Below are 14,994 nucleotides of genomic sequence, written 5' to 3'. Positions count from 1 at the left end.
ATAGGGATCCCTCTCACCTCATCCTTGTGCTTCTTAGGTGGTGGCCAGCTAGCCCAGTCACATAGTCACTCCAGTGGTATCCTCTTATCAATAGTGCTTCTTCCTTATACTTTAGATGCATGCCCCCCACCCCACCTCCACTAATGATGACTGACCTAGCAGGACTGTGAAACTTTGAAAGGAGCAATGTCTGCCCCAGACAAATTAGTGGAAACTGTAATCAAGATAGAATCATTAGACTCATGGAAGATCAAAGCCTGCTGAGGGGAAATCAGCATAGCTTCTGCAAAGGGAAGTTCTGCCTCACCAAGCTTTTAGAGTTATTTGAAAAAGCGAACAAGCATGTAGACAACAGTGGATTCGTAGATTGTATATACTTGGATTTTCTGAAGGCTTTTGACAAGGTACCTCACCAAAGACTCCAGAATAAACATAGTAGTCATGGGGTAAACAGACAAGTTCTTTTATGGATTAAAACTGATTAATTTACAGGAAACAAAGAGCAGAGATTAATGCACAGTTCTAACAATGGAGGAAAGTAAGCAGTGGGGTCCCCCAAGGATTGGTAGTGGGGCCGGTACTATTTAATTTATTCATCATTGGTAGGCTTGCCAATCCACAGTTGGGAGCAGGGGATCCCCTGGTTTGGAGGCTCTCTCCCTACTTCAGGGTTATCAGAAAGCGGGGGTGGCGGAGGGAAATGTCTGCTGGGCACTGCATTATATTCTATGGAGACCAATTCTCATAGGGTATAATGGAGAATTGATCCATGAGTATCTGAGGTTCAGGGGGCTGGGGGGGGGGGGTTTGAGTTAGAGGCACCAAATTTTCAGCATAGCATCCAGTGCCTCTCCTCAAAACACCCCCCCTCCCAAGTTTCAAAAAGATTGAACCAGGGGGTCCAATTCTATGAGCCCCAAAAGAAGCTGCCCCTATTCTTCATTATTTCCAAATGGAGGCAAGGCATTTAAAAGGCATGCAGTCCTTTTAAATGTGATTGCCAGAACTTCCTTCAAAGTTCAGTCTCATTTGGCACACCCTTGCTCCTGGTTCCACCCCCCAAAATCCCAATATATTTCTTGAGTTGGACCTGGCAAAGCAGAATAGTGTAGTGGCCAAGTCTGGAGATGACACAAAATTATTTGGGATGGTGGTAACTCAGGCCAACCATGAAAAGCTTCAAGAGGATCTTCATGAACTGGGCGAGTGGGTAACAATGTGGCAAATGAAATTCAATGCTGGTTAGTGTAAGGTGATGCACATTGAGAGAGGGGGAAATCCCAACTTCAACTATAGGCTAATGGAGTCTGAACTTGCTGAGACTTAGAGGGGGAAAGATCTCGGGGTCATAGTGGGTAGGTCAATGAAAGAGTTGATCCAGTTACTGCAGCAGTGGAAAAGGCAAACTCTGTGTAAGGGTTTAAGAGGAGAGGGGTTGAAAATAAAACAGTCAATAATTTTTCTCCCTCTCCCAAAATATTAGGTCATAAGGGCATCCAATGAAGCAGATGGGCAGGATATTCAGGATGGAAAAAGGAAATATTTCTTTACATAGAGAGTGATTAAAATGTAGAATTTGCTGCCAGAGGGTCTATTGATGGACACAGGAATAAACAGCTTTAAAAGAGGAATAGACAGATTGATGGAGGAAGGAACCATCAGCGTCTACTAGTTATGGTGACTGAGAGGAACCGCCACATTCAGAGACACTAAGACTCTGAATCCCAGAACTAGGAGGCAACATCAGGAGAAGGTCTCAGCCTCTATGTCTTGTTGTTGGCTGTCCAGAGGAACTGGTTGGCCACAGCGTGAGACAAGATGCTGGATGGATCACTGGTCTGATCCAGCAGGGCTCTTATGTTCTTATGTTAATCCTGCCATGAACATATGTTTCTTCCCAAACATTTATTTTATTACTATGAAAAATCAATCATAGGGAAGGTGGCAGAAGAAGAGCAAGTGGCAGAAGAGGAAGGCAGGGAAAAGATCCATTTTGTATTAAAATTAAAAAAGTTTACTGTAGCTGTAATCACTCTGCATCTTATGGAGAGCCACATTTGCAATTACCATCAACCAAAAGAGCCAGATTTACTTTCATACCTGGCATGAAACCTTGACCCAAGGTTGCCAGCTATGCATCAGGAAATACCTGGAGATTTAGTGGCTGCAGCCTGGGGAAGGTGGGGTTTGGGGAAAGGAAAGACTCCAGTGGGGTATAATGTCCTCCCTCTAAAGCAGCCATTTCATCCAGGGGAACTGATCTCTATAATCTGGAGATCAATTGTAATAGTGGAAGATCTCCAGGTACCACCTGGAGGTTGGCAACCCTACCTGGTGTACCCAGGCCCTTAGCCATGGGGGCCCACAAGGGTGACACCCATCTCCAATCTATTTATTTATTTTATTTATTTCCGTAGATTTATAGGCCGCCCTTTCCCATAGTGGGCTCAGGGCGGCTCCCAACATAATGAAACAAACAGTTTAAGAACAATTAAAACAGTTTAAAATTAAGACAATTAAGCCACAGCTCACATTAGTTAAGGTGGCATGGATGGTGTGGACAGATCAATTAGTCATACTTGTCCCAACCCAGATGTTCAAAAATCTCAGCTCTTATCAGTTTTAAGCAATCAGTGCAGGGGGGGGGGGCGGTTTAAATGATAGGACATCCGTCTGCTTCAGCCATAGGCCCGGTGGAACAGCTCCGTCTTACAGGCCCTCCAGAATGGTAACAAATCCGGGAGGGGCCAAACCTCCACAGGGAGCTGATTCCACCAGGTCAGGGCCAGGACCGAAAAAGCCCTGGCCCTGGTCGAGGCAAGCCAGACATCCCTTAGGCCAGGGATAGTCAGAAGATGTTGGCTGGCCAATCGTAATGACCAGGGGGCTCATAGAGACAGTCCCGCAGATGTGCCAGTTCCAGGTTGTGCAAGGCTTTAAATGTCAGTACTAAAACCTTGAAGCGGATCCGGTACTTGATTGGTAGCAAGTGCAAATTGCACAGCATCGGCCAACTGCTTGCCCATAAAGGCGATTCAGACAGCAATTGTGCTGCCGCATTCTGCACCAGCTGGAGCTTCCGGATCAGCCTCAAGGGCAAGCCTGTGTAGAGAGAGTTACAATAGTCTAGCCTGGAAGTGACTGTTGCATGGATCATTGTAGCTAAGCCAGATAGGGCGCTAGTTGGTTGGCCTGCCAAAGATATTAAAAGGCAGATCGTGCAACAGCTGTGACCTGGGCCTCCATAAAAAGTGTGGCATTCAGTATCACACCCAAGCTCCTCACCTTCTGAGCTGGTACAAGAGATGCACCATGCAGCGTGGGGAGCCGGATGCCTGATCTTAGCCCCCCCCCCCCCCCCCCCCCAGTACAGGACCTCTATCTTAGTTGGATTAAGCTTCAGCTGGCTCAGTTGCAGCCAACCAGCCACTGCTTCCAGTGCCCTGGTTAGATAGTCTGGGGCAGAGTCTGGGTGGCCGTCCATCAACAGATAGAGCTGGGTATCATCTGCATACTGGTGTCAACCCAGCCCAAAACCTCTGGCAAACTGGGCAAGGGGGTGCATATAGATGTTAAACATCATTGGCAAGAGAATGGCTCCTTGCAGTACACCACAATCTAGTGAGCGATGCAGGGAGGACTGTTCGCCAATCACCACCCTTTGTCCCTGACCACGGAGGAAGGAGGAAAACCACTGTAAGTCAGCCCGCTGGACTCCAGTGTCAGCAAGGCGGTGGGTCATTAGATCATAGTCGACCATGTCAAACACTGCTGAGAGATCTAAGGTCACCTATGAGGGTGACCAGAGCAGTCTCCGGCCCATGACCAGAACGGAAGCCATACTGGAAGGGATCAAGGACAGATGTATCTTCCATGAAAGCTTGAAACTGCTCTGCCACCGCCTTCTCAATTATCTTGCCCAGAAACAGTAAATTCGAGACTGGGCGATAATTGGCTAGGACCAGTGGGTCCAGAGATGGCTTCTTCAGAAGTGGGCGAACCACTACCTCTTTAAGCTTAGCCAGAAATACCCCTGTTGGACAGGGATAGGTTAACAATCTCAGCTAAGGGCCCCTGAATGTCATCCCCGCCTTCTTTAACAAGCCAGGATGGACACAGGTCCAGAGGACAGGTGGTGGGCTTTACTGCAGCCAAGATCCTGTCCACATCCTCCTGAGGGAGACAGCTGAAGTGGTCCAATGGGGGACCCAACAACGGACAACAGGTTTCCAGTTCCCATACTGTGTCAGTTGTTGCTGGGAGATTATGGCAGAGAGTCAAGACTTTATCTGCAAAGTAAGTTGCGAAGGCCTCACAGCTGATATCTAATTCCTTAAACTTTTGATTGCCAGCCGGCACCATAGTCAATGATCAAATCATTCTAAACAATCAGGCTGGGTGCGATTTCGCAGATGCAATGGAGGCCGCATAGAAGTCTCTCTTAGCAGACTTCACTGCCTTTTCATAGACCATAAACATTCTATAAGAAGTTCTAGACTCCTCGTCATAAGATCTCCGCCACACTCGCTCTAGCTGTCTAAGCTGTCGCTTCATCCTCTGCAGCTCCAAGGTATACCAAGGAGCTGCTTTGGTACGGCAGCAAAGAGGGTGCTAGGGCATGATATCATTGGTGGCCACGGAGAGCTGGGAATACCAGTCCTCCACTAATTCATCTAGCAATCCACCCAGGGGCATCGGATCCCGCAGAGTCTCCTGAAACCACTCTGGGTCCAGTTGACTCCACAGGCGAGCATAAATCTGCTTGCTGCCCAAACAGGAGGTGGGCTGCAGGTCCAGTCGGACTTTCAGGGCAGAATGATCTGACCATGGAACTGTATCAACAGCTCCGGTGTTATCCCAGCCCCAAAGACCAAATCGAATGTATGGCCAGCCTGGTGGGTGGGAGCCGAAACAATCTGGCTGAGTCACAGTGTTTCCATGGATGACACCAGGTCCTGAGCCTGTATGGAAGCTGCATCATCAACATGGACATTGAAATCCCCCAGGACCAGTAGTCTGGGGAAGGCAAGTGCCCAAGTCGATACTGTCTCCAGCAGGGTAGACAGGCTCTCTGGGGGTGCGTTGGGTGCTCTGTACACAACCCAGATAGCCAAACTCTCCTCAGCTTCTCATACCAGAATGACACATTCAATGCCCATGATGTTTGGGGTGGGAAGTGCCCTGAAAGAGAAAGACTCACGAATGAGCACCGCAACCCCCCCCCCCAGCCGGTAATCTGCGATTGGTGGAGGTCTTTTATTTCATTTATTTTTCATTCGATTTATATCCCGCCCTACCCCACCGAAGCGGGCTCAGCCGGGTCTGAGAACCCGGGTGGTGTAAGCTGATTCAGGGCGACTGACTCGTCTTCCTGTACCCAAGTCTCTGTCACACATGCCAGGTCTATCTGTTTTTCCATGAAATAATCACATAGGGTGTAGGTCTTATTATTGATAGACCTGGCATTAATCAACGTCACTGTTGGAGCCGGATGAATCTTCCTAGCCCCACAACCTGGATACCTTGGGATGGGATGTAGAAGGGAAGAGGCCTGAGCTTTCTCATATCTCTGACCTCTTCCTGGTCTCTGGAATCTAGTCCCACCGCCATATCTCCCCTGCCCCCAAATGACCAAAATCCCTGACCCAGTCATGGCCTCCCCTGCACAGTGCTATCAAGCCGAGTTGGTTCACCTAGCCTGTGTCCACCATAACGTCACTTTACAGTTCCTTAATCTATTACGCTTTCTTAAACTACTTCAGGCCCATTAATTACACAATCTACATTTTACAAATAAATTGACCCCAACTACTAATTGAAACCTTTATTAGCTAATTAATATAAAGCCCCCTCACCAATAGCTAGAGCATGAGGGGTCAGGTCTGCTTCTTTTGCTTCTGCCTGACTCACCCTGGGAATTCTGGCGCTGGGCAAAATCTTAGCTCAGCATCACCACCTCCCTCATGCTTCCTTCATCCACCACCTCACCAGCATGTAAGCAGCCAGGACTGGAGTCGTGTGGATGGGTGAGTCCGAGCTCAGAGCTTCAATCACCCAGTTAGCTGCTTCCTGAAAGGTAGAGAAGCCAGGTAGCCTTGACCTCAGAGACTGAACACCATTTAAATTTGCTAGCTCTCCTTGTTGTACTGCTTCCCTCTCCCGGGAGGAAGCCTGGGGTGGGGTAACCATGCTTGCCACCATCATCAGAGCTGATTTAAATAAATTAATGATGATGTGTTCACCACCACTATACTCAGAATCTAGGGTCAGTCCAAGCCAAATTCTGGAGTCAGAGACAAAGTCCAGTCTAAAGGTCAGTGAGAGAGCAGAGCCCATTTCAGATGTTATACAGGAAGCAATGGTCAACAGTCCAAGGTTGTTCAAGAGTGCAGGGAAGAAGATTCTTGAGTCAAGAACCACTCTAAGGGTCACAGAAGCAGAACTGCAGAGCTATGGTCACTGAGTCAAGAACTTGGTGCCTTGCTGCTTCCACAACATGTAGGCTCCCAGAGCTGTTTTTTGTAGGCACTTCCTAACAAGCCCTTGTTAGCAGCAAGCTGCTTGGGAGTAATTCTATAGCTACTCCAGGTTGTCATCAGCAAGTGACTGGCAAAGGGTCAGGAGATGTGCACTCTGTCTTCTTGCTTGTAGCTGCCTTCTGAGCCTCTGTCTTTGGCGCTCAAAGGCTGGAGGTGAGCCTGGTGGGCTAGTCTCAATCAACTGAGTCTCACTTGCTGCATTGGGGCTAGGTGTTGGTGGCTCTGGATCAGCTACTGGCTGTGAACCTTAAGTAGACTGCAGCTCTTCATTTTCAATGGGTTTGGAGCTGGTTACACAAGGCTCTCCTTCACCTGAGGAGTCCCTCTTTCTCCTGAGGAGTATACAGCAGTGCTTGTCTCAGGCTGGCCCATAGCATACTAATTCCTCCCCCCAATGATTTTTTTCTGGCTTACCCATTTGATTTAAAGGGCATTACAAGGCACTCAGAAAGAAAATGGGAATTCTGCTTGAAAGCAAGCTGCACATCAAAATGTGATCTATTCTCTATACCTAGACTAGATCAATTAGGGATTATGGAGCCAACAAATAAAAAATGTTGGAGGAAGGGTGTGAAGTTTGAATATTCTGATTCTATTATTTTTGGGGCGGGGGCATAATCTATTTTTGTCAGAAACACAATAATGATTACTCACTAAAAAGTACAATGCAAACAAAGGTCACCATGATGAAGACTGCAATCTTTATGCAGTCTTACTTGGAAGTAAATCAATTCATCTGGTAAGGCTTACTTTTAAATAGAGATACTGAGTAAATTTGCTGACTCTGTTGGTTTCAAGTTGGATATGCAGCACAAATCTATTCATGATTATCTGGAACTAAGTCCCACTTGCTTTAAAAAGGCAAACCACCAATATAGAACTGCAACCTTAACAGCTCTTGCTGGATTGTGGCCTGTTTGCCTCACTGACAGCTGATTCATTCCTTCTAGCCTTTTCTCTCCTGAAACATTAGCAGCACATGGTAGTAAACGTGCAGGATGGTTTCTGAAGAGAGAATCCTGCATTTGATAATGAATAAATAAAAAACATGACATCTAGAGTATATGTGCTGTTTAATAGTCATATACTAAAAAGCCAATACTTTAGCTGAGATGCATGCTAAAAGGCTTAATTAAAAACAAAACAACAATGCACTATTTCAGTTACCGTAGCAGCAAAGAAAGTGAAGGTAAACATGCTTTCTGAAAAATGATCGTTTCTAGCAAATCCTCCTGCCTTCCCTTCTCTGATACAAATGCATCTTTTTTTAAAAAAAGTTTGTTTTTTAGCTATGTTTCCTGTTGATGAGTCACTTAAACAGTTGGCTGAAAAATAAATTACTGATATCTAGAAGTAGTGCAAAATTAGGGATTGTAGATGCATGGCTGACGTCAGTAGAATAATAACGATAGGCTGAAAACTTAATAGGAACACAGGAATTTAATGGTATGACTGTGTAATACCACATAGCCAGTTTACAGCAATCACTGGACTTCTCCCTGTTTATTGAAAAATCTCCCCGCTTTCAGAGGCTGAGAAGGGTGCATTGCAAACTGGCTTGCACCTAAAGCCAGATTTGAGAGAGGTTTTTTTAAATTAAAGAAAAATGCACCTTATGACAATGCATTCTGTAAGGAAAAATAGAAGCATTATGTATATTATTATGGAAATGAACCCTTGGATAGGATACTTTAAACCAGCTGGAAAAAGTGTTTTTGGCATGTTCTCCAATTAATTGCAATTGTCTATGTGTGCATGATTCTGTTTTCCTCTCTCTTGTTATACATACAATCATGAAGAGTCAGAATACAATCAATTAAGAATTGCACACTAGTAGACACTGGGGGGGGACGACATTCCTTGAATTCAAATCATTTTAAAATCACTTCGATTCTTTAATATCAGAATTAAAGCTAGTTGTGTTAGGACATGAGTAGACAATCTTTCATCCTAAATACAAAAAAAAACAAAGGACAAGGGGTCTACTTGACTGGATTTGCAAGGAGCCTCAGAGGCTCCCCTCCAACTTGGCTGGTGGTTGTGCAGGTCCATGAGGAAAAGTTGGGCATAACCCATGGCAGTCACCTTCTCCCAAGCTGCTGAACAAGTGGCTGACAGTGCCTAATGGGCTCACCCCAAAAATAGCACTATGTGCCAAGCAAAATGGTCTGGTGCACTGCTGTGTGACACAGATTCTCTGAGTCACCATTGTTGGCAGTATGAAACACATTTCCAGGCCCAACTTTCCTTACGCATATGTACTGATGCCAGGGCTTTTTTTGTTTTTGTTTTTAAAAAGTCCAGCAGGAACTCATTTGCATATTAGGCCATACCCTCTGACATCACCATTGTTTTACACAGGGTTTTTGTAGGAGAAGCCCATCAGGAACTAATTTACATATTAGGCCACACCCCCTGAATCCACGTCAGCTGGAACTGCATTCCTGTACTTTCCTGCTAAAAAAAAAAAAAGCCCTGACTGATACTCAAGTGCAATGAACTGCTTATAGATCATACCCTTCACCAAATATAATCTACCTGCCAATTTCAGGGAGATAAAACAAAGTATCCCCATTCCATGGACCTGACTCTAGCTGTTCTCTGCAGTCCAACACAGCTGCACTCTGACACCCATTCCATAAATAATTAAAGTTTTCACTTGGAGAGCAGCGAGAATTCATATGTAGTACTAGTTTTCCTTCTTTTCCTGGAAGCCTTAAATAGGAACTGAGGTATATTTTAAAACAAAATTAAACCTTCCACTGACTCTTCACTATGCTCTGGTAATATCAGCATTTTTTTCCAGCCTGGCTTTGACACTAGAGAAGGTAGCCAGGCAGGGGGAGGGGGGGAGGTGGAAATGCTGGAAGCACCAAAGTATGTCATGGAAAGGACGGATGAGACCTGGCTTAACTCTCCTGACCTAAATGTTGTACTTTTATTTTAAAAGAAATTTCCCCCTCCACTTTTAAACATATGAATGGGAAGGATTTCTTGCGCCCTTCCTCTACCAAGGCTAATAGCAGCTTGGAGTGATTTTTTTTTTATCAGGGAAACAGGTTGCTGCTTTAACCCTTGCATTTGAAAGTGCAGCCATTCCAGCTCAGTCCTTGAATCAGCAGTTCTCATTATTATTATAGATGATCTGACAATCTTACCTCATTACTAGTCTCCTGCATTTCATTTGATGGAGAGGTTCGTGTGAGAGAGCTTACTGCTGGAAAAGTGAAATTTAGCCTTATGGTTGGAAAGATGAATTCTAACCTTTATCCTCTTCCACCTAGTTTACAGTAGGCTTGTCAATCCCCAGGTCCCAGTGGGGGATACCCCAGTTTTGCAGGCTCCTTCCCACCCCCAGTTAACTGACCGGCAGGGGGAAGCCCTGCTCCAACAACCACTATGTGCCTTTCCATCTTGGAAGGCTAGAAGAAGCTTGGAAACGGCTGGCTTTTTGGATGGTGGGTGTGCTTTTAAATCTGTAGGAGCCAGGCTGAATGGTGGTGGGGCAAGCTGGCAGAGCAACAGTGGCTTTACCGAGTGAGCTGTGAAGCTGTAAGAAAGGGAAACTAGCATAGTCCCTCCATTTTGTTTTATATTCCTTTCAGAAGTCATTTGCACAGTAAATAGAGAGTAAATAGTAAACTAGAACCTTTGGCTTCCCTGTATTAATCTGAAGAATTTGGTTGAATATACAGCAAATAGTTACATTCAACAACTCTATAAGAAGGGTTGCCAATCCCCAGGTGGGGGCAGGGGATCCCCCGGTTTGGAGGCCCTCCCCTCACTTTAGGGTCGTCAGAAAGCGGGGGGAGGGGAGGGAAATGTCTGCTGGGAACTCTGTTATTCCCTATAGAGATTTATTCCCATAGAAAATCATGGAGAATTGATCCGCGGGGATCTGGGGCTCTGGGGGGGCTGTTTTTGGGGGTAGAGGCACCACATTTTCAGTATAGCATCTAGTGCCTCTCCCCAAGATACCCCCAAGTTTCAAAAAGATTTGACTGGGGGGTCCAATTCTATGAGCCCCAAAAGAAGGTGCCCCTATCCTTCATGATTTCCTATGGAAGGAAGGACATGAAAAGGTGTGCCGTCCCTTTAAATGTGATGGCCAGAACTCCCTATGGAGTTCAATTATGCTTGTCACAGCCTTGATCTTGGCTCCACCCCTAATGTCTCCTGGCTCCACCCCCAAAGTCCCCAGATATTTCTTGAATTGGACTTGGCAAGCCTATCTATGAGTAAATTGCCCCAGTAAGATCACAAAAGTGTGGGATTGCAAACTGTTTGTTTTGGCTTCTCTCTCTCTCTCTGAAAAACAGAGAGAGAGAGGATGTAGCTGTTGGGGGACGAGGAAATGAAGACTGTATTCAGGGGAGCTGCACTGCTGTATTTTTATTTATTTGTTTTAGGGAATGTGAAAGTCTCCTGGCTCCTCCCCCAAAGTCCCCAGATATTTTCTGAGTTAGACTTGGCAACCCTAGTTTACAGTATAGACTGGATACCACCAGCAAAGCTGCGCAGCCATTTCTAATACAACAATTGCCGTCAGTCCCTTGCTGGAAATATAGGTTGTCTGTCTACTACAGATAATCTATTAATTTTGTACTGTTATTTTTATGCCAACAAAGGCCAACTTGACTTGGCTACTACAGATAATCAAGCCATATACTCTGTCCCTTCCGTTTGCCCTGTCAATACCTGCCAGCATGTACAAGCAAAACTTTTGCTTCTTACTGCTGCAGGGCATTTGCATTTATTTATTTATATCTTACTTTTCTCCCCAGCTGTGACTCAAAGAGGCTTAGAACATCATTCTCTTCTCCATTTTCTCACAAAAACAACCCTGTGAGGCATGCTAAAGCCCAAAGTAACCCAACAAGCTTTCATGGTAGAAGTGTGGTTTCTATATTCCCATTTTCCAAAGTAGGCTAGTCAGGGCTTTTTTGTAGAAAAAGCCCAGCAGGAATTCATTTGCATATGAGGCCACACACCCTGATGTCAAGCCAACTGGAACTGTGTTCCTGTGTGTTCTTGCTTTAAAAAAAGCCCTGAGGCTAGTTACCTAATGTGAGGGGAGTAGTAGTCTTTGTCTCTCTTCTCCCTTCCCAAGTCTTCCCAGCCTTGTTTCCATGCTCACACATAGCTATGAACAGGGTTTTTTTTGAGCAGGAACGCACAGCACAGGAATGCAGTTCTGACTGGCTTGGTGCCAGGAGGTAAGGCCTAATATGCAAATGAGGTCCTGCTGAGCTTTTTCTACAAAAAGCCCTTTGTGAAACAATGGTGACGTCAGGGGGTGTGGCCTAATATGCCAATGAGTTCCTGCTGGGCTTTTTCTACAAAGAAAGTCCTGGCTACGAACATCTGAAGAGCAGGCAGAACATCAATGTATTGCATTTCATTATAAAGCACAGGGGATAAAGAGGTCCAGTAAAAAGAATAAACAATCAGATCAAAGTAGGTGTAGATGATTCCTAAATGCTGGTGAATTATCAGAGTAGGGTGAATCAGGACAGTATGCATAAAACCGTAAGGACAATTGCTTTCTGTAGCAAGCTAACCATCCCAAATGCCTACTTTGAAAAAATAAGCACATCCAAAGACTTTCAGTGGAACTGTCCATTAAGTTGCTCATAGTTGCCATCTAATATTGTAACCTTTGAAAATTAATGCTGAAAATAAGAATGTTTGTTTTGAAGGAACTGTGTTCTGTAAACAAAAATGGTCACATATTCATACTTAAAGAAGCAATTAATTTATCAGCAGCTAATACTCACAGTTATCAAAACAATAGTTGGCAGCAATGAGTAAACTGCTAAACTCTTTAGTGAATACAGTTTACTTTTTAGTATCATATGCTTTCAAGAAGACAGAAGACAGCTCAGATATACTGACAAGTTTAATTCATATTGCCAAGCTTTGAGGAGAAAGTTTGTTTAAGAACGCTTTGAATTCCTCCTAAAAGAAAGCCGAGTGAATCTGGGAAAAGCCAAGTCCAATGAATTGACTAATGTGCCACTGCAATGCTAGAGCTCCTCTTAGAAACACATAATTAGAAGGGGAAATGCAAATAGTGTATGTGCATATTGAGGTTGTCATTAACATACTTGGGAAGAGAACCAACATAAATTATTTGTGTAACAGGGAACCTTTATGCAAAATGAAGTCTATTTTATGTACTCTGTGTAAAAATTGTGGCTACTATCAAGACATCTTTATGAAGGTTAAATGCCAAGCTGCTTTTCATGAATCTTAATATTATTGGTCCATGTTATCAAGGGCCCAACCTTAGAGCTCCTGGGACTATTTTGCAAAGGTAGTGAATGTTTCAACCTCTGTTTAATTTCAAGTGAACTTTTCCACACACAGCAGTCTATTTGAACAGAATATGAAGTACCAGTCATTAAGGACTTCTGTTGAAAATTTAAGGCATAAAAACATAACCCTTACCATCTGACAGGCTTGAAAAATAACACCTATAAACAATTCTGAAGGATTTTGATATTTATTGATAGTATTGAACAGCAGTGAGTTGTCATTGCCTAAAAGATTATCACAGCCAAACATCAAAGCTTTGGCAGAACAATTACTTGTGATAATTTATAATAAATATTGTATTAAGATTAGTACTAAAATATCTATGTATTTATTGAGGTGGCTAACATATCTCTATGTAATTGTGTCTTTCAATTAGCAGCCAGAAATGTTTGAGACAGGATACCATGATTTGGAACAAGAATAGCTTCCTTGGATTTAGTACAGGGTTATTTTTGTCTGTACTGCTAATTCTCCACTTCTCCAGATCTCCAAATCTAAAATAAACTATCCACATTGGATGAGTTAGAATCTTTGCTCAGTCATGGAAAATTAGACACTACAACTGAGCTCAAAAGATCCAAAACATATACATCTGCCAACAGAGAAAAGTTGTAACTAAGCATGGGTACGCTATTCTTAGACTTCAACAGATCTAGAGAAGAGCTGAAGACTGCACTGTAGGTTTGCATTTCAGTTTATAAGGAGGTTACCAACAGGGGTGTAGCCAGGATTTTAAAAGTCAGGGGGCTTTTTAAAAAGTCAAGGGGCACCCTTTCCCATGCACTGTGGGGTTTGCCACTTCTCATAAGCTTTCTTCTGGCAAAAAAGAAAAAAAGCAGGCTGCACCCCGGAGGGCCCCTTGGAAGTCCCCCTGCCCGGAGTCAGGTGGCAGTGCCCCCCAGGTCCCCCTGTGGCTACAGAACATGAGTAAAACTAATTCATAACTAATTCATAAATATTGTTAAATATGCAAATTTTTAAAACAATATTCACCTTGGGTCCTTAGATGCTCAAGAGAGTGGCAGGTATGTAAATATTCTAAATAAATAAATAAGCAAATAAATATCTTAAAATATGAGGCAGAGCTTGAAGAGCTTATAACAGAAAAGGTGGGGGCAGACCAAGAAGGGAGCCATATTAAGAAATATATAAGACTGGATCCAAAGTACTACAAGTAAAGCGCCACTCATAGAATGGGGTTTAGCTGACTTCCCTTCTTTCTGAAGCACCCTGGGTCCTCCCTGAAGTTCTGCTCTTCACAGAATTGAGGGTCCTTGGAAATGGTGAAAAATGGATTCTTGAAGGTCAGGAAAAATCCATAGAAATTCCCTGCCACACATACACAATCTCACAATCTGTGTTGCATTCTCTGAATCAAATCCAGTATATATAATTTCTTACTGGATACCCTAGTAAATGAAGGTAATTGTAAATCATGGAAAAGGTTTGGTAAATGGACTCTTCAGAATTCTGAGAAGTACATTTGGAAAACAAGACCAAGGCATCTTTAATGTTGTCTTAAAAATCGACTTGTATTTCCTAACGTTAGCATGTGTTTTTTTCCCCTTGTGTTATTTTATTATTTATTTTTTCCCGTAGATTTATAGGCCGCCCTTTCCCATAGTGGGCTCAGGGCGACTTCCAACACAATAAAACAATCAAGTCAATTTAAAACAGTTTAAAATTAAGACAATTAAGCCACAGCTCACATTAGGTGGGGCGGCAAAGATGGTATTAACAGATTAATTCGGCTTGCTTTTCCCAACCTAGGTGTTCAAATTTTGTAAACATCCCTTGACTCTCTCATAATTTCCCTGTTTTTTCCTGTTCCTAATGAAATTGGTTTCTCCTGCACTTTTTTCCAAAGTGAAATTTATTCACATTTTGCATTTGGTGACTTCCGGCACAACCCACCTCCCCAGAAAGGGTTGGGCAGGTTTGGGTGGTTTTTTTATTATTATTGTTTGCATCCCAGCAGAGAAATGATGGAAGGTGCTGGCAATGAAACAAGCAATCATTCACATTTGGGGCACCTTCCTCTGTGGTAGCACCTTCCTCTCCTTATGTTAGCGTAGTCTAACAGTTGTCTGTGGTGAGTTTCCACCCATGCTGTACTTGTTTTGGTAGAACGTATAAC

Source organism: Heteronotia binoei, chromosome 5, assembly GCF_032191835.1.
Source record: "Heteronotia binoei isolate CCM8104 ecotype False Entrance Well chromosome 5, APGP_CSIRO_Hbin_v1, whole genome shotgun sequence".
In the NCBI taxonomy this organism is placed as follows: domain Eukaryota; kingdom Metazoa; phylum Chordata; class Lepidosauria; order Squamata; family Gekkonidae; genus Heteronotia; species Heteronotia binoei.
Note: the sequence above shows the minus strand (reverse complement) of the source record.